Source organism: Erinaceus europaeus, chromosome 2 (genome assembly GCF_950295315.1).
Source record: "Erinaceus europaeus chromosome 2, mEriEur2.1, whole genome shotgun sequence".
In the NCBI taxonomy this organism is placed as follows: Eukaryota; Metazoa; Chordata; class Mammalia; order Eulipotyphla; family Erinaceidae; genus Erinaceus; species Erinaceus europaeus.
In genome coordinates this window covers 166,763,362-166,786,343 of record NC_080163.1, presented here as the reverse complement: position 1 = coordinate 166,786,343, position 22,982 = coordinate 166,763,362, and the positions used below count along the sequence as shown (strand labels likewise).

Genomic DNA, 22,982 nt, shown 5'->3' with positions numbered 1-22,982 from the left:
ATCTAGGAAATATCGAAAAATGTAGTGGGGGAAAAACCCTTTCTTGCCCCTTGACCTTAGACTCTATAAGTAGAAAATATTAGAGTATGGTTTTTTAAATGAATTAATTTATTTTCCCTTTTTAGTTGCCCTTGTTTAACATTGTTGTAGTTATTGATGTTGTTGTTGTTGGATAGGACAGATAGAAATGGAGAGAGGAGGGGAAGACAGAGGGGGAGAGAAAGACAGATACCTGCAGACCTGCTTCACTGCTTGTGAAGTACCTTTCCTGCAGGTGGGGAGCTTGGGGCCAGAACCAGGATCCTTCTGCTGGTCCTTGCGCTTTGCAGTATGGTCTTGGCAGAGCTATTTATTTCTGAACCCACAGGGAGTCGTAATAAATCTATGTAATAATATGTTTTATTTTAAAACTTGAAAGTATCTTAATTTCCATAAAAATTTCATAAAAATGACCTTTAAACCAATTTTCTCTTTAGAGAGTTATGATACAAATCCTGAATAGAAACAGCTTGAGAAAGAAGTTTGAGTTAACACATTAGTAAATTTGCGGAGAACGGACTGATGTGGGTAAAATATAGCTTTTTAATTATTTTTAATTTCATGAACTACAGAAAGGGGTAGAGGGGCACAGAAGCAGCGCTCTAGCATATGCAGTGCTTGGGATTGGACTCAGGACCTACAATTTAGAAACTCTAATTTCTTCCATGGTGCAACCTACCCATCTTCAGAGATATTTTTCTTTTGTTCTAAAGATCTTATTTATTCATTAATGAGAGAGAGAGGAGCAGGGAGAATCTGCACGTTACTCTGGTATATGTGGCACTGGGGATTGAACTTGGGACCTCATGCCTGAGAATCCTGTACTTTATCCACTCTGCCTCCTTCTCCCAGACCACTCATAATTTGGCTTTGATTGGAACTGGAACTACTGAAGAAGCACTCTTGGGGGCTGGGTGGTAGTGCAGCGGGTTAAGCACCCATGGCACAAAGCTTAAGGTTAGGGGTTGGGATCCTGGTTTGAGCTCCCCACCTGCAGGGATGTAACTCCACAAGCAGTGAAGCAGGTCTGCAGGTGTCTGTATTTCTCTCCTACTCCTTGTCTCCCCCCACCCTTAATTTCTCTGTCCTATCCAGCAACAATGATAAACAAAAAGAACAACAAAGGGCGAGGGGGGGGGATGGCCTCCAGGAGCAGTGGATTTGTAGTGCAGGAGGTAAAAGAAAAAGAAACACTCTTACTCCATAAGTAAACCTGATATAACAAGAGTCTTAAACAATTAAGTTCCTTCTACTCTTGCTCTTGTCAATTGTATGTGTCTGACCTTCAGAAATAGAAATCCTTAGAAGAAAATTTACAAGTGCCTTTTCCATTGTAGTAAAGATAGTGATTGTGTTAAAATGTGAATTCCTTTCTATCTCTGCACAGGAACAGGAGCCCAGTCAGAAAGAATTCGGACCTACAATTTTACCCAGAAGAGAGTCACTGACCACAGGGTAGGATATGAAGTCCAAGATATTAAGGTAATATTACTGAATGTGCTTGCTGTATCTTTGATTTATTAAGGAATCAAATTTCGGGGCCTGGTGGTAGCACAACAGGTTAAGCATACATGGTGCAAAGAAGCCACCTGGCAGCGGTCCCAGTTCATGCAGATACATGTGGTCCTGGTGATACTGCGGGGCCCATCCATGCTGGCTCTGGCACAGCTCAGTGGCCCCCATCTGTGCAGTACTTAGGGGCCGGGGAGCCCACAGTGGACCGCAGGACAGCAGCAAGGCCCCTGTGTCGCCCTAGTTACAACATCTTCACTGGAGTGACTGTCAGTATCACCTAGAGATGCCTGCTAGCCATATGCTGCTGGGCATTTCAGTGTTTGTTTCGCCTTTCTTTTTATTATTTTTTATATATTCTCTTTTGTTGCCCTTTTTTTTGTTGTTGGAATTATTAGTATTGATGTCATCCTTGTTAGACAGGACAGAGAAAAATTGAGAAAGGAGGTGAAGACAGATGGGGAGAGAAAGACAACTGTAGATCTGCCTCACTGCCTGTGAAGCAACTGCCCTTCAAGCAGGGAGCTGGGGGCTCGAACTGTGATCCTTCAGAAGGCCTTGCGTTTTTGCCCCACTTGGCTTAACTGGCTGCGCTACTGCTCAGTTCCCTTTTTCCCCGCTTTTTTAAAAAAATTATTTATTTATTCCCTTTTGTTGCCCTTGTTTTATTGTTGTTAAGATTTAATTTTTTAATATCTATTTATTCGGTTTTGTTGCCTTTTTTTTGTTGTTGTTGTAGTTATTGTTGTTTTGTTGGGTGGGACAGAGAGAAATGGAGAGAGGAGGGGAAGACAGAGAGGGGGAGAGAAAGATAGACACCTGCAGACCTGCTTCACTGCCTGTGAAGCGACTCCCCTGCAGGTGGGGAGCTGGGGACTGAAGCCGGGATCCACATGGTGATCCTTCTGCTTGCGCACTTCTGCTTAACCTGCTGCACTACCAACCAAATCCCCTGTTGTAGTTGTTGTTGTTACTGATGCCATCATTGTTGGATAGGACAGACAGAAATGAGGAGAGGAGGGGGTCAGGCGGTGGCGCAGTGGGTTAAGCGCAGGTGGCGCAAAGCGTAGGGACTGGCGTAAGTATCCTGGTTCGAGCCCCCGGCCCCCCACCTGCAGGGGAGTCGCTTCACAGGCGGTGTTGTAGGTCTGCAGGTGTCTATCCTTCTCTCCCCCTCTCTCTGTCTTCCCCTCCTCTCTCCATTTCTCTCTGTCCTATCCAAGAACAAAGCAATGTCAACAATGGCAATAATAACCGCAATGAGGCTGCAACAACTAGGGCAACAAAAAGGGCAAAAATGGCCTCCAGGAGCGGTGGATTCATGGTACAGGCACTGAGCACAGCAATAACCATGGAGGAAAAAAAAAATGAGGAGAGGAGGGGAAGACAGAGAGGGGAGAGAAACATAGACACCTACAGACCTGCTTCACTGCTTGTGAAGCAACTCCCCTACAGGTGGGAAGCCAGGGACTCCAACCTGGATCATTACCCCCATCCTTGCACTTTGAGCCATGGGCGCATAATCAGCTGCACTACCACCCAAGTCTCCTCTTTTCCCTTTCTATATGCACTGAGTATGTGCTTGTCTCTGAAGGTCATGTATACCCTATGAGTTTTAGTCTTTTTTTTTTTTTTTACCTCCATAGTTATCATTGGGCTTGGTGGCAGCACTAGGAATCCACTGCTCCTGGAGGCTATTTTTACCATTTCATTGCCCTTGTTGTTGTTGTTGTTGCTATACCTGTTGTTGTTGGACAGGACAGAGAGAAACTGAGAGAGGACAGGAAGACAGAGAGGGGGAGAGAAAGACAGACACCTGCAGACCTACTTCACTGCTAGTGAAGCGACCTCCCCCACACACATAAGGAAGTGGGGGCTCAAACTGGGATCTTTATGCCCATCCTGGTGCTTTGAGCCATGTGTGCTTCTCCCGCTGTGTACGGCCCAGCCCCCGGTATTTGCCTTTAATGACTTTGGTGTACCTTACTAATAATGAGACTATTTCTCATATAGACTCAGAATAATACTTTGATCGGACTTTTCAGGAAGCATTTCTTTAGATCATGTTCAGAGTTATATTTCTCTTTTTAAATATTTTTCATGACATGCCCGATTTTATATATATGGAGACAGAGATAGAGGCAAAGGCAGGGACTGAGAGACAGAGAGACAGCATCCCAGCATATACAGAACCTATCTGGCTGGAATGATCACCTAGTCTGGCACTCTCTCCGTCTCAGGAGATGTTCTCATCCCTACTCCCAGCCTGTCCTGGGACCCTCTTCCTAGTAATTGCTACCTCTGCATTTTTCCTAGTTAACATTAATTTTTGGTCATTTGAGAGTTGGTCTCTATTCTTGAATGTTGCTCACACTTTCAAGGTGTTTCCCTACTCCCCCCTACATTAAGGAACACTTTAACTGCTATGTGGATACAATATATTTCCTTGCAAGGGAGTATTTGAAACTATGATCTGTATTTAAAGTTGATTTACAAAGTGCTGAGTTTGCTAGAATATATATCTGTCATTTACAAGGAAACAGTCACTGTGCAAGAAGAAATACAGTGTTGACAGTAGTGTTTCAAATATATAGTGTTCTTATGCACTCAGTCCAAGAGTTACTGAAATCAACAATGTTTACTCTCAAACTGTAGTCAAGTCTGTGGAGCTAAGAGAATTTACATTTTTACTTGATTCATTTTTTGTGAACCTTTGGGAAGCTAAAGGCAAGTTTTCTTCAAGTAGATCCTGTGAAAAGTGGGTTGTAACCCCAGTTTTTTAAAAATTATTATTCAAGGTTGCACAGCATCAGATGTGTCTGACTTCTAAGGAAAATGAGACCCCAGACACATTGATGGGTGAGTGTCAAAATATTTAAGTTGGGATGGTTGGATTTAAAATAGCAGTTCAAAACTCTCTCAATAGCAGCTGTTTAGTATTAAGCTTAATTGTCTTCACAGATTTCATCCATCCTGACCAGCCCTTACTGTGGCACAAAACTCAGACCTGCCTTGCTAAAAGTTTTCTTTAGTACACTAAAGAATATACTGATTTGTACATCTGGGGAACAATATAGTTGCTGGGTCTTTCTATTTGTTTTGTCATCTCAATGTAATTTGTTTTAGGTAAAATACTTAACTAAAATAATGAAAGTAGAAAACAGGCATTGCACAATGTAAAGGCATCAATAACCCTGTCCCAAACTCACCTGTTCCCAGTGTCTTTTTATCCCATTTCCCATGTTTTCAGCTACATGTTCTCAGGGAAAAAAACAAAACTCAGACCTGCTCCTCTGCACCTCTAACCACACTTGATGGTGTTGTTAGCCAGAGAGGTGAAGTCTCCTATTTTTTTCACCAAGAAGTGCTGTCTTGAAAAAAATATTTTGAGGGAGAGGCTGGGTGGTGGCTCACCTAGTTGAGAGCACATGTTACAGTGCTAAAGGACTCAGGTTCAAGCCCCTGTTCCCCACCTGCAGGGGGAAAGTTTCATGAGTGGTGAAGCTGTGCTGCTGGTGTCTCCCTCCATATCACCCCCATTCCTTCTCAATTTTAGGCTGTCTATCCCATCAATAAATATATAAAGATAATAAAATATTTTTAAATATGTATACTGAAGGGGCTGGCAGTGTACCTGGTTAAGCACACATAGTACTCAGAACAAGGACCCATGCAAGGATCAAGTTTCAAACCCCACTCCCCACCTTCAGGGGGGTCGCTTCACAAGAGTCGAAGCAGGTCTGCTAGTGTGTCCTTCGTTCTCCCTCCTCTCACCTCTCAATTTCTTTTTTTTAAATTTTTTTATATTTACTTATTTATTCCCTTTTGTTGCCCTTGGTGTTTTATTGTTGTAGTTATTATCAATGTCATTGTTGGATAGGACAGAGAGAAATGGAGAGAGGAGGGAAAGACAGAGAAGAGGAGAGAAAGATAGACACCTGCAGACCTGCTTCACCACCTGTGAAGCAAGTCCCCTGCAGGTGGGGAGCCGGGGCTCAAACCGGGATCCTTTCGCCGGTCCTTGCATTTGGAGCCACATGCGCTTAACCCGCTGTGCTACCGCCCGACTCCCACCTCTCAATTTCTGTATTATCCAATAAAATGAAAAAATAGGCCACCAGGAAAAGTGGATTCTTATTGAGCCCCAGCAATAAATAACCCTGGAGGCAAAAAAAAGGAAAAATCTTTTAATTGATTTATTCATTTACTTCACTAATCATATCTTTCTCTCCCCCCTGTCTTCCGCTCCTCTCAATTTCTCTCTGTCCTGTCCAACAACAATGACAGAAATAAAAATCAATAATAACTACAACAAAGATAAAAAACAAGGTCAAAAAAAGGAAAAAATACCCTCCAGTAGCAGTGGATTTGTAGCATAGGCACTGAGCCACAGCAATTCCATGGGGGGGGGGGGGGAATTAAAGAAAAAAAGAAAAATAGAGAGAGAGGGGGACTTTTAAACCTACTTCACCACTCATTAAAAATCCTTCCTGCTGGTGGGGAGTAGGGGCTCAAACCCAGGTCCCTGTGTATGGTAAGAGCAGTCTCAGCTATGTGCATCACCAGCCATGCCCCATTCTAACATAGTTATCTAGTTGTCTGTGTTTAGGTTGCTTCCATATTTTGACTTACCAACTATATAGCTATATAAACATAGCTGTGCATATGTCTTGGGACTAGCATACAATTAAATATTAGAAATTAAAGTACATATATATGTTTTTAACAGACTATTATTATTGGAAAGGGCAGAGAGAAATTTAGAAGGGGGGGAAGTGGAGAAGGCGAGAGACACATATGCACCTGCAGCCCTGCTTCACCACTCTTGAAGCTTTCTCCAACTCAGGCGGAGATCAGAGGCCTCAACCTGGGTCACTGTGCACTGTAACATGTGTGCTCAACCAGATGTGTCACTGCCTGGACCATAAAATATATATATATTCTTTTTATATTTAAAAAATATTTTTATTAATATTTCTTTATTCCCTTTTGTTGCCCTTGTTTTATTGCTGTAGTTATTACCGTTGTAGCCGTTGTTGGAAAGAACAGAGCGAAATGGAGAGAGGAGGGGAATACGGGGGAGAGAAAGATAGACACCTGCAGATGTGCTTCACACCTGTGAAGCAAACCCCCTGCAGGTGGGGAGCCTGAGGCTCTAACTGGGATCCTGATGCCTGTCCTTGTGCTTTGCACCACGTACACTTAACCAGATGCACTACCAGCGGACTCCCAATTCTTTATATTTTAATGAGAGACATACAAAAAGAGAAAGATCAGAGCACTGCTCAGCTCTGGGTTATGGTGGAGCTGAAAATTGATCCTGGGACTTCAGAGCCTCAGGCATGGAAGCCTTTGACATACAGAACCATTATGCTGGCTCCCCAGCAGGGTCAGTGGAAGATAAGGAAGTTAGATGAGTGATATGCCTGGAGACAATCTGAGTATTCAAGACTATCAGAAGTTCTCAAAAATTGAGAAAAGTGGGCAGTTCAAAGCCCTGCTCTACACCTACAAGAGGGACACTGCACAAGCAGGGAAGCAGGTCTTTCTCCCTCTTTCTCTCCATCTTTCTCAATTTCTCTTTCCTATTCAAAAAAAGTAGAAGGAAAAGAAAAAAATAAATCTAACAAAACAAAACAATGTGTCTAAATGGTCATACTAAATTATTGCTAGGCAATTACATTTTTAAAATTTTATACTTATTTATTTTCCCTTTTCTTGCCTTTGTGTTTTATTGTTGTTGTAGTTATTGTTGTTGTAAATGATGTCATCATTGTTACATAGGACAGAGAGAAATGGACAGAGTAGGGGAAGACAGAGAGAGGGAGAGAAAGATAGACACCTGCAGACCTGCTTCACGGCCTTTGAAGCAACCCCCTGCAGGTGGGGATCCTGGGGCTCCAACCAGGATCCTTACACTGGTCCTTGCGCTTTGTGACACGTACACTTAACCCGTTGTGCTACCACAAAGCCCTGAAATTTGATTCCTTAATAAATCAAAGATACATTAAGCACATTCAGCAATATTACCTTAATATCTTGGTCTTCATATCCTACCCTGTGGTCAGTGCCACTATTCTGGGTGAAATTGTAGGTCCAAATTCTTTCTGACTGGGCTCTTGTTCCAACCTTGCAGTGATAGAAATTCACATTTTAACATAATCACTATCTTTACTACAATGGAAAAGGCACTTGTAAATTTTTTTTTCTAAGGATTTCTATTTCTAGAGGTCAGGCACATACAACTGACAAGGAGCAAGAGTGGAAGGAACTTAGTTGTTTAAAACTCTTGTTATCTCAGGTTTACTTATGGAGTGTTTTTTTTCCCCTTCTGCACTACAAATCCACTGCTGCTGGAGGCCATCCCCCCATCCCTCTTTTTGTTGCCCTTTGTGTTTATCATTGTTGCTGGATAGGACAGAGAAATTGAGGGTCGGGGGGAGACAAAGAGTGGGAGAGAAAGACAGACACCTGCAGACCTGCGTCACCCCCTGTGAAGTGACATCCCTGCAGGTGGAGAGCTCAAACCAGGCTCCCAACCCCCATCCTAGCCCTTCATGCCATGTGTGCTTAACCCGCTGCACTACCACCCAGCCCCCAAGAGTGCCTCTTCAGTAGTTCCACTTCCAATCAAAGCCAAATTATCAGTGGTCTGGGAGGAGGAGGCAGAGTGGATAAAGTGCAGGATTCTCAGGCATGAGGTCCCAAGTTCAATTCCCCAGTGCCACATATACCAGAGTAACATGCTGATCCTCCCTTCTCCTCTCTCTCTCATTAATGAATAAATAAGATCTTTAGAAAAAACAAAAGAAAAATATCTCTGAAGATGGGTAAGTTGCACCATGGAAGAAATTAGAGCTTCTGTATTTTAGGTCCTGAGTCCAATCCCAAGCACTGCATATGTTAGAGTGCTGCTTCTGTGCCCCTATACCCCCTTCTGTAGTTCATGAAATTAAAATAATTAAAAATTATATTTTTACCCACACAAGTCCTTACTCCAGCAAGTTTACAACTGAGTTAACTCAAATGTCTTTCTCAAGCTGTTTCTATTCAGGATTTGTATCATAACTGTCTAAAGAGAAAATTGGTTTAAAGGTCATTTTTATGGATTTTTTTGTAAATTAAGATACTTTCAAGTTTTAAAATAAAAAACAGTATTACAAAAATTCATTATGACTCCCTGTGGGTTCAGAAATAAATAGCTCTGCCAAAACCATACTGCAAAGTGCAAGAACCAGCGGAAGGATCACAGTTCTGGCCCCTGCCAAAACCATACTGCAAAGTGCAAGAACCAGCGGAAGGATCCCAGTTCTGGCCCCCAGCTCCTCACCTGTGGGGGAATCACTTCACAAGCTGTGAAGCAGGTCTGCAGGTATCTCTTTATCTTCCCCTCTCTGTCTTCCCCCTCCTGTTGGTCTGCTTCTAAATTCTGCTTCTAAGACCTCTTCTGTTGCACTACCTAAGGTGTGGTCTACTTACATAATCACTGTGTTACCTGGGAACTGCCTTGCCTGTAGGGCATTGGTTTAATCCACACTGGTTTCTGAGCTTTTTCCTTCTCCCCACCCCATATCTTACCTAAATCTTCTTCCAACCTGACAGTTACATCTCAGGATATATAAGGACAGGATTATGATTAGAGATAGCTCTGGTTAGATCACACTGCATTCCCCACTCAATAAAGATTGAACTGCATCCCAGTTCAGCCATGACTCCCTGGTCTTCTGTCTCCCACGCACAAAGGTAGCCTGGCACCCCTCTCTCCATTTCTCTCTGTCCTATTCACCAACAACTACATCAATAACCACAACAGTGTTAAACAACAAAGGCAACAAAAAAGGGGAAAATTAATTAATCAAAAAAAAAAACATACTGTAGTATTTTCTACTGATAGTGTCTAAGATCAATGGGCAGGAAAGGGTTTTTCCCCCACAACCTTTTTCTATATTTCCGAGATTTTCAATTACATATGTATGTAGTGTTATTCAAATATGTAAGTTCTACTAAAGTGTATGTATCACTTAAATAAGCAAAGTATGTATACTCTTGTTCTCTTCAGATTGTATAAATCTATTGCCTTTTAAGTAAGCAAAGTATTATAATATTTTAAATTATAAAAAAAAAAGTCTGCCACTGTCTGGGAGGTTGTGCAGTGGATAAAGCTTTGGAGTTCTTATGTGTGAGGTCTCAAGTTTGATCTCAGGCATCAGATGTGTCAGAGTGATGCTGTGGTTCTCCTCCTTCTTCTCCCCTATTTCTCTCACTAATAAAGAAATCTTTTTTTTTTAAGTAAAGCCTGAGTAAGGATGAAAGACAATGTGGAAGTCCAAAATAGCCATGTTTTTTAGTTATTTGCAGTAAAAATTGAAGCATTTTAGGAAAAATGGGTTGCATAGCAGTAAGCATTAAATAACTGTCATTAGACACATTCAGATAATTTAGTTTTCCCCTACTTTTGTCCTTTCCACTTTCCTTACCCTTGTTTTAGCCTGCAGTAGTGTAACTGACAGTGCAAATAATGTATTTATCCCTTGCCTGCGATGGTCTCAGATTGCAGAGGAGCATCAGTAGGTAGACTTGAAGCTAGGGATTTGCATTTAGAAACCACTACTTCTTAGCAAACCACTTCTGGCACAGACACCAGAGCCTAAACATTCAAGTTATTTCCTATTCACAACGGAGTATATTTTCTATATGTCCTGAGATATTTTTACTTGGTCAAGAATAATGAAAAAACATTTTTTATATAAAGTAACTTTTTCAAAAGTTTTTTTCTTTTTACTTGGTAAGACAGAAATAAACAGAGATGGAAAGGGGAGATAGAGTGGAAAAAGAAAGTGAGACACATTAAGATACTGTTTCACTGTTTGTGAAGCTTCCCCCTGTAAGTGGGGATCAGGGACTTGAGCCCTCGTCCTCTCACACTATAACATGTGCACTCACAAAGTGACCTTTAAAAAAAGATGAATATATTGATGTATTTTAGTGCACCTGTTTCATACTCACATAATTCTACTGTTGCCAACAGTTGTTTTCTCCTTTTAAATTTAAATGAAAAAATGGGGTCTGGGAGGTGATGTAACCAGTGGAGTGCACGTTACAATGCGCAAGGACTGAGGTTCAAGCCCAAGATCAATCCAGCTGAGGAGAAGCTTCATAAGTGGTGAGGCAGCGCTGCAGGTGTCTCTCTGTGTCTCCCCCTCTACATCTTCTGTTCCCTCTCAATTTCTATCCAGGAAATAATAAATGAGTAAAATATACAGGGGGCCAGCAGTGGTGCATCTGGTTAAGCACAGAAATTACAGTGCATAAGGAACCAGGTTCAAGTCTCTGGTCCCCAGCTGCAGGGGGTAGGGGAAGCTTCACAAGTGGTAAAGCAAGGCTGCAGGTGTTTCTCTGTCTCTCTCCTTTTCTAACTCCTCCTCTCCTCCCAATTTCTCTGTCTCGGTCCAATAATAAATAAATATATTAATATATATAAAAGAAAATTGACTTTAAAAATTAAAATATGAAATAGAAAAAGTGGGATAAAGAGCATGTGAGAAACATCACAGAACCTGCCATCATGCCTGGTGCTCCCATGTTGTGTTAGGGGTCAACACCAGGTCTGCAAGCATGGTGACATGATGTGCACTCTACTGGGGGAGCAAGCTCTGGACCCCTTTGTTTATTTATTTTTATGGATAGAGCACCACTCAGAACTTCTGTATGTTGGGGATCAAACTTGGGGCCTCATGCATGTGCAGTATGCAATTTACCACTAAATTTCCTCTCAGTTCAATGCTTATGATTTTGAGATAGTGACCTAAGCACAGCTATAACATCCATGAAACTTCACTTGCTATTTCTGTGTTACTGTTCAGTGGTGCCAGGAATCAAGCCCAGGGACTCCCACAATAAGGTATGTGCAAAGTGACTCTTCGAAGAGTTGTTAAGTGATTCTACTAAATATTATCTGCAGTGTCCTGAGAGGTGGTACAGTGAATAAGACATTGGACTCTAAAGCATGAAGTTCTCAGTTTTATCTCTGGCATTCCATAGGTCACAGTGATGCTCTGGTTCTTCCCTCAATCCTTCTCATTAAAAAAAAAATTGTTTTCTTTTTCCTTTCCCTTTTGTTGCCCTCGTTGTTTTATCATTGTTGTGGTTATTATTATTATTGTTATTGATGTCACTGTTATTGGATAGGAAAGAGAGAAATTGAGAGAGGAGGGGAAGATAGGGGGAGAGAAAAATAAGACATCTGCAGAGCTACTTCACCACTTATGAAGAGAAAACCTGCAGGTGGGGAACAAGGGGCTCAACCCAGGATCCTTACTCCAGTCCTTGCGATTTGCACCCAACTCAGGATCAGAAAGTGGCTCAGGGGGTAAAGCACGTGCTTTACATAGCATGTGGCTGGGGGTCTGATCCTGGACACCGCAATTGAACACCACAGGCAGGCAATGGGAGGGACTCCATGCATAGAGGAGCAGTGCTTTGCATGTCTCCCTCTCTTAAAGGATATAGAATGGAGACTGGCAGGGGAGGCTTCTCAGCTGTTCCATGCAGGTGCAAGGTTCTGGGTGGGATTGATCCCCAGGCACAATATTTGAAAAAAATTTTTAAAAGGTCTTTGTATTACTTAAAAGATGTACAGTTAAAAGAACAATATTACCATGAGTTTATAGCCAATCTGCAGACCTGGAGGCTGGCACAGTGGTTGGAGTTTTGGATTCAAGCATGAGGTCCTGAGTTCTACCTCCAGCATCACATGTTCCAGACTGATGCTATAGTGTTTCCTCTCTCTCTCTCTCTCTACCTCTCTCTCTTTCTCCTCCCTTTCTCCCTCACTGATTAATAAATCTTTTAAAAGAGCTCCAGCATATGTAGAACCAGAGTTCAGACAGACCTAGGATCCCACACATGCAAATCCAGACCTCTTGCCACTGAACCACCTCCCAGCTTGCATTAACTGGCTCTTTAAAAGATTATAATTATTTATATGTGTGTACATATGTTTTATAATCTTTTTAAAAAAATATGGTAGGCTTCATGAATTTGTGTGTAATCCTTGAGCAGGGGCCATGCTAATCTTCTCTGTATCATGCCAATTTTAGTATATGTGCTACCGAAGCCAGGACTATATTATAATCTTATTTAAAAAGTGTTAAGAGAGGGAGACAGCTGGAGTCGGGTGGTGGCACAGCGGGTTAAGCGCACATGGCGCAAAGCGCAAAGACCAACTGAAAGATCCAGGTTTGAGCCCCTGGCTCCCCACCTGTAGAGGAAGATCCGGGTTCGAGCCCCTGGCTCCCACCTCACAGGTGGTGAAGCAGGTCTGCAGGTGTCTGTCTTTCTCTCCCCCTCTCTGTCTTCCCTTCCTCTCTCCATTTCTCTCTGTTATCCAACAATAAGGACATTAATAAGCACAACAATGTTAAGCAACAAGGGCAACAAAAAGGGAAAATAAATAAAAATAAGAAAAGAATGGAAAAGAAAAGAAAAAAAAGAGAGGGAGACAGTGAGACCTTAGTGACAACAACAACAACAAAATAAAATAACCTATTTATACTCTAGAATTGCAGAATGGCTAGGGCAATGGATCTATAAGCATTAAGTCCTGGATTTGATCCCCAGCATTGCATGTGGCATAGTCATGCTCTGCTTCTCTTTTTTGTATTAATAAATAACATTTTTTTCCTTTTTTAAATTTCCTTTTTTTAAAACCGTAGTTCCTGCCTGGTTCCTACTCAGCTCCAAGATAGGCCCCTGTCTTGCTCTCCTTGGCTCCTAGAGCAGCTCTCACCAGCCAGCGCCCAGACAGCCCCCTTGTGCTGGAAGGCCAACAGCACAGGACTCCCCAGAACTGTCCCTGCAGAAACAGAGCCCCAGGAGCCCCCAACCACACCCCACAGCGCATGGAGCCCAACCAGGCCCAGGCAGCCAGGAAGCAGTGGGGGTGAGGGGGAACTTGGAGTGACCTCCCCAGACCAGCACATTGCAAAGTGCCAACCCTCAGCCCAGACCAGATCCACAGCCCGGGCACGGGGCTCTGCACAGGTTGGAGCCAGCCGAGAGAGAGAGAGAGAGAGAGAGAGAGAAAGACAGAGAGACAGAGACAGACACAGTGAAAACACTCCGTTCTAGAAATGCAAGGGGACCCCCAACTTGGAACCGCACCCCCAGCCACAGCCTTCACCCTAGTCTAGGAGCCCGGCTCCCCATGTTGTCCCAGGTCAAATGTTCACCATTCCAAACAGCCGCCCCCTGAAGACCTCTTCATGGGCCACACCTAGAGGAAGGACAGTGAGTGCACTTTTTCAGTGAGCAGGCTAGCGGAAAGTTCTCCTGGCCTGGCCACTCACGAAGCCCCCTCAGGCCGGTGGGTTCCAGGGTCCCCTCCTGCCCGGGGTGCAGAGGTGTGGGGGTTTGGGGTGGGCGCAATCCCGGCCTCCAGCTGAGCGGGCAGGTCCTCACCCTCGGGGTGCTCGAAGCCACCTACAGGGACACGCTGGGCGAGGCCCTGGCACCCTAGGACCCCTCTCCCAGCAGGGAGGAAAGGGAAGGAATGCCCAGACTCTCCAACGGGGTCCCTGAGCTCGCGCTCGCCCTCGCTGAAGCTGAAAGCAGCAAGATCTGGGGGCACGCAGCCACCCTTCCAGAGTGTCCCTGCCGGGGGTGTGGGGTCTGGGGCTCATGCACAACTCTCCAGGGTGCGCCACTGCTTGGGGTGCACAGGGCCGCAATCCCATGGAGCGCCCCGCCAAGGGCGCCCGGCCAAGGCCACTGGGTCCTGGGGGTGGGGGTGAGGGGGCGCGTAGCACCCTCTCCAGGGTGCACCTGGCCCGGGGCGCGGGGTCTGGGAAGGCCCAGCCACCATCTCTCTTGGCTAGGGTGCTGGGTTAGAAGGCACGCGGCCCCTCTGCGCTCCACCCCGACTTCGCCCCTCCACCCACCCAGCACCTTCCTGGGCAGGCGCGACACCCTAGCTGCCGAGGGCTCGGGAACCCGGGGTACACTAACTTGGAATTGGAGGAACGCTTGACGTCTCCTCACCCAATCTGGTCCCCTACGCCTACACTGAACTTCTCTGTTCCAGTCTCTTGGAAACAGAGCTGGCAGTCAGCTGAGGTAAAGAACAAACACCTCATCACAGACCCCTGCAAGCGTCAACCCGGCTTTGACCTAGCACGTTATGATTGGGCCTTCCTCAATTGCTATCGAACAGGCCATGGCCAGTGCACCTCTATGTTCCATCGCTGGGGAGCCAGAGACGACCCGAACTGCCCCTGAGGCTACACACTATGACCCACAGTCAATGACTGCCACCTCTCCAGATTCAAAGGAGGTCTCAAAACTTTACATCAGGCTCAACCTGATGCTGTTGACTAGCTATGGAAGAAGGGCAAATGCTAAAAGAAGAAAGGAGGAATCCCAGTAGATGGGCTCCTGCACAATGGACCTGGTCACAGCTGTGCAGCACAGCACCATCGCAAATTCCCAGCAGTACTTCTAAGCTGGGATCCTCTGCATGGTCATGGCCGGGGGTCAGCGTGGGGGTCGGGGCCCCAATGCTGGGGCATCTGGGTGCGAAGCAACACTGCGTGGGGTCGTCATGGCCTCAGGGGCTGGGCCGCCAGGCTCCATGGCTGCACTGGAGGCAGCTGGGATGGCCAACTCCAGGCGGCTCCAGTGTGCAGACGAAGGCTCCAGGGTGCTCTGGGTGGGCGCAGGAACTACAGATCCAGGGGCGCAAGCGGTCTTGGTGCGCAGCGAACCGGTGCCCTGGTGAGGGATCCCATGTCCTGGGTGCAGGTTTCCGAGGTCAGGTTGGCCTCAGCAGAGACAGCAGGTGTGGCCTTTGTGTGACAGCTCTGGTGCTGTGCGGCTTCTGCTCCCAGCCCGCATCCCCGCCAAGGAGTCCCCCAAGATAACATTTTTTAAATTAAAACAATGCTGTCATGACTTTCCTGTATTTTAATGGACACAGTATTGCTGTAGGATAAAATGACTAAAAGTGCATGACAAAGTTGTGTCTATTGACAAGCAAGCAGAGCTGCACATGCCTTTCTCTCTCTTTCTCTCCATTATCTCTGCTCCTTGTATGAATTTCCTTGTTCTATCAAATCAAAATTTAATTGTAAATATAAATTCCTCAAAAATAATTTAAAGGGAGTCCGGAGTTAGCGCAGCAGGTTAAGCGCACATGGTGCAAAGTGCAAGGACCTGTGTAAGAATCCTGGTTCCAGTCTGCAGGTGTCTTTCTCTCCCCCTCTGTCTTCCCCTCCTCTCTCCATTTCTCTGTTCTATCCAATAACAACAACATCAATAACAACAGTAACTACAATAATAAAGCAGCAAGGGCAACAAAGAGAATAAATAAATATTAAAAATTTGATAGTAAAAAACTGGAGAAAATGCTCCTTAAGAAAAAAAGTATCAAAAATAGTAGTATCTCCAAATCATAAGTTAGAAGTAGCTCCTATAGGACTGAGAAGAAAGCCTAGAGAAAGAAATCATCCAGGAAAGTATCTACATGGCCATGCACAACACCAAGCTTCCAGGTCTGGCAACATATGGGAGATGCTAGGTCCCAGTGAAAGCTTCACAGAAAAGCTCCCTCCCTCTCAGTGTCTTTGCATCTGAAAACAAGAAAAATGACCAATGACCCAAGGAGAGCTACAATGGCTGGAATATTCAGCTGAAATCCATAATGTGCCAAGTATGATGCACCCTGTCACATGTGCCAGACTGATTCTCTAGTTCTCTCTCTTTCTTGCACAAACACACTCATACTCTTTCCCCACTCCACAAACTCCTCTCATTTATATGCAGATATTTCAATGTGTCTAAGAGCAGTGAACAGACATATATGAGGCCCAAGTTCCTCCCCATGCACACAGAATACCATGCATAACATTATGGTTTCAAGCCTAGGGTCAGAAGATGGCTCAGAGTGTAAAGTACAAATCATACAATGTGTGAGGTTACAGCACAGAACCACGCATCCCCCTCACACATGGACACACAGCAGCCTCTCTGACAAGAAGCCTCAAGATTTCAGGAGCAGTTGATATTGTCTTGTTACTCTCTTACCGCCCTCCTTCCCACTTCACTGTCACACACCTCTATAAAATAAAGACAATCCAGAAGGGGCATTTAGAATCATGTAGGCACAGGGCCAGTGTGGTTACCCTGATGAATTTAAATGACACAAGCTAGCACAGGCAATGTAGGTATTAGAAATGAAAGCACAAGTTCTGTCATTCAATCCTTGGAATCGTATTCACGTGGAATGTGCTTGAATGATGCTCTGGCTCTCTCCTGCCCATAGTCACTTAGTAAATAAACACACCTTACAAAATAAGAAAATCCTCCTGCTCTTCTGTATGTGCTCTGCCTTTTATCTGTCTCTCTCTCTCTCGTAACTTTTCTAGTATCCTCACTCTCTCCCCATATATGTATGTGTGTGCTCTGTTCTCTCTCCCCCCTATATGTATGTGTCACATAAACACTAAAATAAGAAAGTCTCAAACAAGAAATTCATGTGAAAGATAAACCTTGCTGCAATAAAATGCCTGTCAGTGTAGTTTCCTATGATGTGTGAAGGTAGCAACAGGTCATACTCCAAGATATGGCTCACAGCATAAGGAGTATAAGCTACAAACCATTTTTATTGTGCTTTGCCTGGTAATGCTTCATAACTGGCTACCCAAACCCCAGCAAGCTCCTCCCATTTGCCATTGTAGCTTCATTTAGGTGATTTCTTAGGAGCTTATGAATGTAACTCATTGAAGAAGCTCATAATTTTTCAAGTGCTTGGTATTTGGCTCCTACCCTGTTGTTAAAATTTTCGGAGGCTCTTGCCGGGCGGGTCTAGCTTCACGGGCGGCTAACAGAGACGCGGAGACAACGGCTGGGCAGGGAAGCTGTATTTCTTTATTCAGGAACAACGATTCATAAACTAAGACAAACTAATCACCAAACAGAACTCTGCTGTCTCTTTCCGGCGGCGCAAGCCCTCTTTCTTTTACTCTCGAACTCAGGAACCCAGGAACTCTGTCTCTCTGGCACTATCTCTTACTCTGTAACCCTGAAACTCTCGAACTCAGGAACTCCGGAACTCTGGCACTCTCGAACTCAGGAACCCTCTCCCGGGGTTCCTTGGGGTGGGGCCAAGCAGGCCCGCGAAATTAATAGGACTGATCCAATTCTCTTGGTGGGGGAGGGCTAGAACAAACCAATGTAAAGCATACGACAATTCCCCCTTTTCTTTTTAACTAAATGACTATAGTATCAAGGGTGTGGGGTGAACAGAAACATATATAACAAAAACCAGCATGTTGCCAAGGGAAGGCCTGAGGGGGCCATATCTGAAAAAAAAAACATTTCTTGACTCTGGGGGGCTACTTGCCTCACGGGCAATTGCATGGGGGCGGGGAACGGCCTAGAGTCCCACAGGCAGCTGGCTGCAACTTACCTACTATGAAACAAAACTTGTTATTAGCATATCTACTGCACGATCCAACGTTTCTAATAGAGAAGGAATTTGAGACTTTTACATATCAACAACGTCTTTTAACCTTTTGTTACACCCATTCAAGATGGAGACACACCCTAGGTGTGGGCTGGAGAGGAGACCTCAGGCATGAGAATAATTAGCATAGCCATTGTGCGATCTACCATTTCTAATAGAGAAGGTAGTGTTTTACATATCAACAAGTCTATTTAACCTTTTGTTTAGACCAACTTAGTTAAAATATATTGATTGTTAACTAATTTTTACCTCAGACTTTAAATGTAAGTTAATTTTATCTTTATGAGAATTACGTTGAAAACCTTTTTCATTTAACTTTGACTAGTAAGAATTTAGCCTTAAAGCTACTGTTTACCAAACTTTAAACATACACATAAACATGGTCATTAATACACGAGGAGAGAAACCTTTGTTACGAAGACATGTCATTTTAAACACGAATTTAAATCTGTACTGTCTTAGTTGTTGGGGGGTGGTTCACCATCCGGAGGTGGCTTCCCGCGCAGCTTTACTTCTAGGAATTGCAGGTTGCGATCTCTGCACAAATCTCTGTGTACTCCGGCTTGTCTGCCTTCAGACTGGACCGGCGGCTGGAGATCTCGTGTGCCCAGTTTCGGCAGGGAGCCTGGGGGTCCGGGAGGCCCGGTATGGTTCCAGAATTCATAGAAAGAGGGCATGCAGGCCAGTTTTGCAGAAGGCGTGGGCCTAGGTGCCCAGGGGTGGCGGCCATGATAGGCCTCCGCGGCCCTGCCCCATGGCCCTGCCATGTCTGCTGCCCTGTTCGCAGTGGCCGAGCAGCGTGGAGGGATCACGCATCCAGTGCCCTGCGCCACGTGGTGGAGAGCTGGCTCCTGTGGGCTGGCCTGCGTGCTGGCATCGGGCTCCTGCGTGGTGGAATCGGGCTCCAGCGTGTTGGCATTGGGCTCCAGCGTGTTGGCATCGGGCTCCAGCGTGCTGGCATCGGGCTCCTGTGTGCTGGCATTGGGCTCCTGTGTGCTGGCGTCAGCCTCCTGCGTGCTGGCGTCGGGCTCTTGGGGCTCTTGTGTGCTGGCGTCGGCCTCCTGTGGGCTGCGGGGCTGCGGGCGCGGTGTGCGGGGTTGTCTGGGCACAGCCGGCTGGCTGGCTGTTTAACCAGGTGGAAACAGCAGCTCCGTGCCTTGCCTCCCGCCCACTGGCTCTTCCCGCTGGCTGTTCTGAGTTCACCCGAGCGAGTGGAAACCACAGAGTGGTCCAGAGATAAATGTTCCAGAAACAGCAAAACAGTCTCGTGAAGAAAGAGCAGAGGCCTTTGGAGATCTCTTCACAAGCAGAAGAGAAGGCCATAGTGCATAGGTAGCCAGATTGTCTTTACTTATCTGAGAGATGCGCAGGTCCGGTCCACGTGGGCGCCATTTGTTGTTAAAATTTCGGAGGCTCTTGCCGGGCTGGCTTGCTTCATGGCAGTTAACAGAGACTCGGAGACAACGGCTGGGCAGGGAAGCTGTATTTCTTTATTCAGGAACAACAATTCACAAACTAAGACAAACTAATCACCAAACAGAACTCGGCTGTCTCTTTGCGGTGGCATAAGCACTCCCTCTTACTCTGTAACTCGGGAACTCTCCAACTCTGGAACTCTGGAACTCTCGTACTGGAGAACCCTCTGAAACTCTGGCACACTGGAACTCTCTCTTACTCTGTAACCCTGAAACTCTCCACTCAGGAACCCTCTGGCCCTCTCTCTCTTCCTCTCGAACTCAGGAACCCTCTCCCGGGGTTCCTTGGGGCGGGGCCAAGCAGGCCCACGAAATTAATAGGACTCATCCAATTCTCTTGGTGGGGGAAGGCTAGAACAAACCAATGTAAAGCATACAACAGATAAAAATGAAAGAAAAAGTGAAGAAAGAGACTGGAGATGCAGGAGCCCAATGCCAACATGCAGGCCAGCCCACAGGATCCGGCTCTCCACCGCGTGGCGCAGGGCACTGGATGCGTGATCCCTCCACGCTGCTCGGCCACTGCGAACAGGGCAGCAGACATGGCAGGGCCATGGGGCAGGGCTGCGGAGGCCTATCATGGCCGCCACCCCTGGGCACCTAGGCCCACGCCTTCTACAAAACTGGCCTGCCTGCCCTCTTGCTATAAATTCTGGAACGATCCCAGGCCTCCCGGTCCCCCGGGCTCCCTGCCGAAACTGGGCACACGAGATCTCCAGCCGCCGGTCCAGTCTGAAGGCAGACAAGCCGGAGTACACAGAGATTTGTGCAGACATGGCAACCTGCAATTCCTAGAAGTAAAGCTGCGTGGGAAGCCACCTCCGGATGGTGAACCACCCCCCAACAACTAAGACAGTACAGATTTAAATTCATGTTTAAAATGACATGTCTTCGTAACAAAGGTTTCTCTCCTCGTGTATTAATGACCATGTTTATGTGTATGTTTAAAGTTTGGTATGCTAATTATTCTCATGCCTGAGGTCTCCTCTCCAGCCCACACCTAGGGTGTGTCTCCATCTTGAATGGGTGTAACAAAAGGTTAAAAGACGTTGTTGATATGTAAAAGTCTCAAATTCCTTCTCTATTAGAAACGTTGGATCGTGCAGTAGATATGCTAATAACAAGTTTTGTTTCATAGTAAGTTGCAGCCAGCTGCCTGTGGGACTCTAGGCCGTTCCCCGCCCCCATGCAATTGCCCGTCGAGGCAAGTAGCCCCCCAGAGGCAAGAAATGTTTTTTTTTCAGATATGGCCCCCTCAGGCCTTCCCTTGGCAACATGCTGGTTTTTGTTATATATGTTTCTGTTCACCCCACACCCTTGATACTATAGTCATATAGTTAAAAAGAAAAGGGGGAATTGTCGTATGTTTTACATTGGTTTGTTCTAGCCCCCCCCCCCCCGCCAAGAGAATTGGATCAGTCCTGTTAATTTCACGGGCCTGCTTGCCCCGCCCCAAGGAATCCCGAGAGAGGGTTTCTGAGTCGGAGAGTTCCTGAGTTCCGGAGTTCGAGAGTTTTCAGGGTTACAGAGTAAGAGAGAGTTCCACAGTGGAAGAGTTTCAGAGGGTTCCCCAGTAGGAGAGTTCCAGAGTTGGAGAGTTCCTGAGTTCCAGAGTAAGGGAGAGGGTTCCTGAGTTCGAGAGTGCTAGAGTTGCAGGGGGTTCTCGAGTACGAGAGTTTCAGGGTTACAGAGTAAGAGAGAGTTCCACAGAGTGCCAGAGTTTTCAGAGGGTGCCCCAGTACAAGAGTTCCAGAGTTCCAGAGTAAGGGAGTTCCTGAGTTCCAGAGTAAGAGAGTTCCTGAGTTCCAGAGTAAGGGAGAGGGTTCCTGAGTTCGAGAGTAAAAGAAAGAGTGCTTGCGCCGCCTCAAAGAGACAGCAGAGTTCTGTTTGGTGATTAGTTTGTCTTAGTTTATGAATCGTTGTTCCTGAATAAAGAAATACAGCTTCCCTGCCCAGCCGTTGTCTCCGCGTCTCTGTTACCCGCCGTGAAGCTAGACCCGCCCGGCAAGAGCCTACGAAATTTTAACAACACTACCCACTGCTACAGCACACACATCCACTTTCAAAGCCACTGCCACCTATTCGTAAGCAGGATAAAAATATAAATCACAACTATAGCACAGATCATATGCATGTTCTAATAATAGCCATTACACCTCATGCCAACAGCATCTAGAAGGAATCCACATGCCTCTAAGTAAACCACTAAATCTACCTCTTCAGCTCTTACCCTGTAACCATGACAAAATAAAGCCCTAACAATTTAAACATCATACAATTCCAATCCAGTAAAATCACATGCAATACATCATGAAATGATTTAAGACAACAAATCTATATCCCTTCTGTATTAATCCCACAAAGTGTAACATTAAAACAATACTGATGGGCTTATGCACCAAAAGGAAGTACCTTTCCTCCACAAAAGGGAAAAAAAGTGTTCAATATATATAAAAACAAGCAATGTATTGAAAGACATTTATTGTGTCCGTCACTGTGGTCTCGTAGTCAAGATCTCAAGATGCCTGCCTCCATGGGTGGCCAACACTATATCGTTTCTTCTCCAAAACAGAAGATTCCGGGTGCATCTGGGTGACAAGTCTAGCAGATGGAGACTTGTCTCAAGTGGCCTCCCCCAGGGCTCTGCTCTGGCTCCTACGCTATTTAATATTTACATCAATGACCTCCCAGAAACTTCTTCAAGGAAGTTCATCTACGCCGATGACATCTGCTGTGCAACTCAGGCGTTCAACTTTGACATCCTCGAGGAAACACTCACGAAAGACATTGTCTCTGATATCTGATTACTGTAAAAAATGACGACTAATCCCTAGCACTGCAAAAACGGTATCATCTGTTTTCCATCTACCCCATGCCTCGGCCTCGCGTGAGCTTAATGTGCAGCTTGATGATACGAGAATCCGGCATGAAGCCCAGCCAGTCTATTTTGTCATTACTCTAGATCGCACCCTGTCATTTTACGAACATCTCATAAAAACTGCAGCAAAGGTAGGTGCGAGGAATAACATCCTTGCAAGACTGGCCAGCTCCTCATGGGGCGTGAGCGCTTCCACACTACTATCATCATCTCTGGCATTATGCTATTCCACTGCAGAATACTGTGCCCCAGTATGGTTCCGTAGCCCCCATGTCCACTTGGTCAATTCCAAATTATATTCCTCCATGAGGATAATTTCTGGAACCATCCGTTCCAACCCGGTTCCATGGCTGCCAGTTCTTAGCAACATCGCCCCGCCAGATATTCGTCGGGATGCGGCATCATCTAAGTCCATTTCCCATGTCTACGCTCGACCAGACCTGCCAATATACGCAGATATCTTCGCCCACCCTGTTCAACGCTTGACTTCTCGTCATCCAATCTGGTCTCCTACGCCTACACTGAACTTTTCTGTTCCAGACTCTTGGAAACAGAGTTG

At 45.5% G+C, this 22,982-nt stretch overlaps 1 non-coding gene across 1 annotated transcript; it reads right to left on the bottom strand.

Moving 5' to 3' along the window:
- Window positions 1–12,567: 12,567 nt before the first annotated feature.
- On the bottom strand, window positions 12,568–12,674 carry LOC132537186 (U6 spliceosomal RNA). Its single transcript, XR_009548649.1, has one exon. It is a non-coding gene; the product is annotated as a U6 spliceosomal RNA (small nuclear RNA).
- Window positions 12,675–22,982: the final 10,308 nt, after the last annotated feature.